General features: G+C 37.6%; 1 long non-coding RNA gene across 1 annotated transcript in view; it reads left to right on the forward strand.

Annotated features, from left to right (window-relative positions):
• The window catches only part of LOC130817820 (uncharacterized), a 12,486-nt gene extending 11,733 nt beyond the window's left edge, over nucleotides 1-753 (forward strand). Inside the window, exon 3 of the long non-coding RNA XR_009043861.1 lies at nucleotides 238-753. This is a non-coding gene — a long non-coding RNA (uncharacterized LOC130817820). The remainder of the gene's footprint in view (nucleotides 1-237) is intronic.
• Nucleotides 754-2,591: the final 1,838 nt, after the last annotated feature.

Below are 2,591 nucleotides of genomic sequence, written 5' to 3' on the forward strand. Positions count from 1 at the left end.
GGACGGGCAACGTTACAAGGTTGAATATTCTAATAATGAATGGTTTATACTTGAACGACCTGAACAGGACGTGCAACGTTACAAGTTGGGATTAATTAATAATAAATGTATAGAGCCTATGCATGCTAGGATGAACTTTCTGCTTGTATTCAACCTGATTGATATTTGTATGAAGTCTCTGACGTGTATTGGTTGTTCCTTTGGAACCTACTGGTGTTGTCTTACGACCACTGGTAGGTTGATTGCAGGTGGGGTCTGGTGTGAGATCTCGACGTAGAAACCGTAATAATCAACACTATGTTTTACCTTTTGTATTAGATTGTGAGTAGAGAGAAACTCTGAATTAATGTAACAAAAGAGATAGTTTTCTTTTCGTTTCCGCTATTTCGATTAGTTTGTTTAGAGGCCTCTAGGCTCTCGAGTTGTACGTTAGAGCTTCCGCTGACTTATTACCTTTCACATTGGTTTTGTTTTCTGTTTATCTATATTTCTTTATCGACGGAACGTTGACGGTCCTAGAGAAAAGTCTTCTCTGGAGTCCAAAAAGTGAACCGAAATTTGTATTTTCATATGGATTTTCGGGTCACTTAAACGGGACCGTTACATGTAAATAACATACTCACCTCGAAAAAGATTGCTGGTATCGACAAAAAGAAAAAGCAAACTATTCCGAAAATAATAATTTTGGAGATCAAATATTTTACACTAGATTAAATGCACAAGAAAAAGTAAGTGACATATGGTATATTGATAGTGGTTGTTCAAATCACATAACTGGCAATAATAATTATTTTGTCACTCCTGATGAAAATGTTAAAACATACATCACACTTGCGACGGTAAAAAAGAAGATGTCGTCGGAAAAAGGGACAATTGTTGTTAAAACAAAAAATGGATCATCAAAATTAATTCATGAAGTTTTCTATGTTTCCGAACTTGCACAAAATTTATTAAGTGTAGGCCAATTAAGTAAAAAAGGATATATGGTTAAATTTGAGAATAACAAATGTCAAATCTATGATAAAAATATGGGTCAGATAATAACAACAGTCTCCTAAAAAGATATTCCCATTAAAAATGCCATTTGAAGAATTGGCTTTAAGATAATAAATGATGAATCCACCTTATGGCATTTGAGATTCGGGCATTTAAATTTAACAATCTAAAACTATTAAAATAAAAAGAAATGGTAATTGGACTACCATCAATAAAAAATGAAAGAAAAATTTGCAAAAGCTGTATATATGGCAAGATGCACAGATTGCCATTTCCTACCGCATCATAGAGGACCAAGGCTCCTCAAGAGCTTGTTCATGCAGATATCTGGGGTCCTACCAAGAATCCTTCTTTTGGCGGAAAAAGATATTTTCTTTTGTTCGTAGATGACTACTCCCACATGATGTGGGTATATTTCTTGGAGAAAAAATCAAAAGCTTTTTCCCACATCATGCAATTCAAAGCCCTCATAGAAAATCAAAGTGGGCATTCTCTTAAGATACTTAGAACGGATCGTGGCGGAGAATTTACAAGCAACGAATTCAACAGCTTCTGTAAGAAGCATGGAATTAAAAAAGAACTTACAGCAAGGTGTATAACTCAACAAAATGGTGTCGCAGAAAGAAAAAACCGCACTATAGCAAAGATGGTCCGCAGCATTATGCAGGGTAAACATCTACCCAAAAGATACTGGGCCGAAGCTGTTCACACGACAGTATATATCCTCAATAGATCTCCCACAAAAGCAATTAAGGATTTAACACCATATAAAGCTTGACACAAGAGAAAGCCAAGAGTAGAGCACCTCAAAGTGTTCGGATGCGTAGCTTATGCCCACATCCCGAAGGAGAATCGGGAAAAGCTCGATGAGAAGGGAGAAAAATGCATATTCATTGGATACAGTCACGAAACAAAAGGATATCACCTTTACAAGCCTGAATCTAAAGAATTAATCATCTCTAGAGACGTAATTTTCAACGAAACTGCCGAATGGACGTGGAAAAAAAAAAGAAATTGAAGCTCGCGAAGGAGATACTTTTCCAAGAGATCCAAGTGAAGAACACGGAGTAGACCAACCAACAAACCCATCATCTCCGAGTCCAAGCACACTTGGAAGTACAAGATCATCCCCAAGCTCAAGAAGCCAAACATCACGTTCAACTCCTCAACATCAAGAAGCCTGAAGATCAACAAGAGATCGGCAGCCGCCATCATGGCTACAAGATTACCATTGTGACCAAGCAATGATGGCTCTTTTCTCTGGTGAGTCACAAACATTTCAAGAAGCAGCACAAGAAGAAACATGGATTGAGGCTATGAACGAAGAAATCAAAATGATTGAGAAAAATCACACATGGGAACTTGTAGATAAACCACAAGACAAGAAATTCATCGGACTTAAGTGGGTCTACAAGGTGAAATACAAGGATGATGACTCCATCAACAAGTTAAAGTAAGGCTCGTAGCAAAGGGATATGCGCAACAACCAGGAATCGACTTCAACTAAACATATGCACCAGTTGTCCGCATGGAGACAATCAGAACAGTCCTGGCATTAGCAGCACAACATCAGCTACCAGTCTTTCAGTTCGATG

This window comes from Amaranthus tricolor, chromosome 7, assembly GCF_026212465.1.
Source record: "Amaranthus tricolor cultivar Red isolate AtriRed21 chromosome 7, ASM2621246v1, whole genome shotgun sequence".
NCBI classification, from domain to species: Eukaryota; Viridiplantae; Streptophyta; class Magnoliopsida; order Caryophyllales; family Amaranthaceae; genus Amaranthus; species Amaranthus tricolor.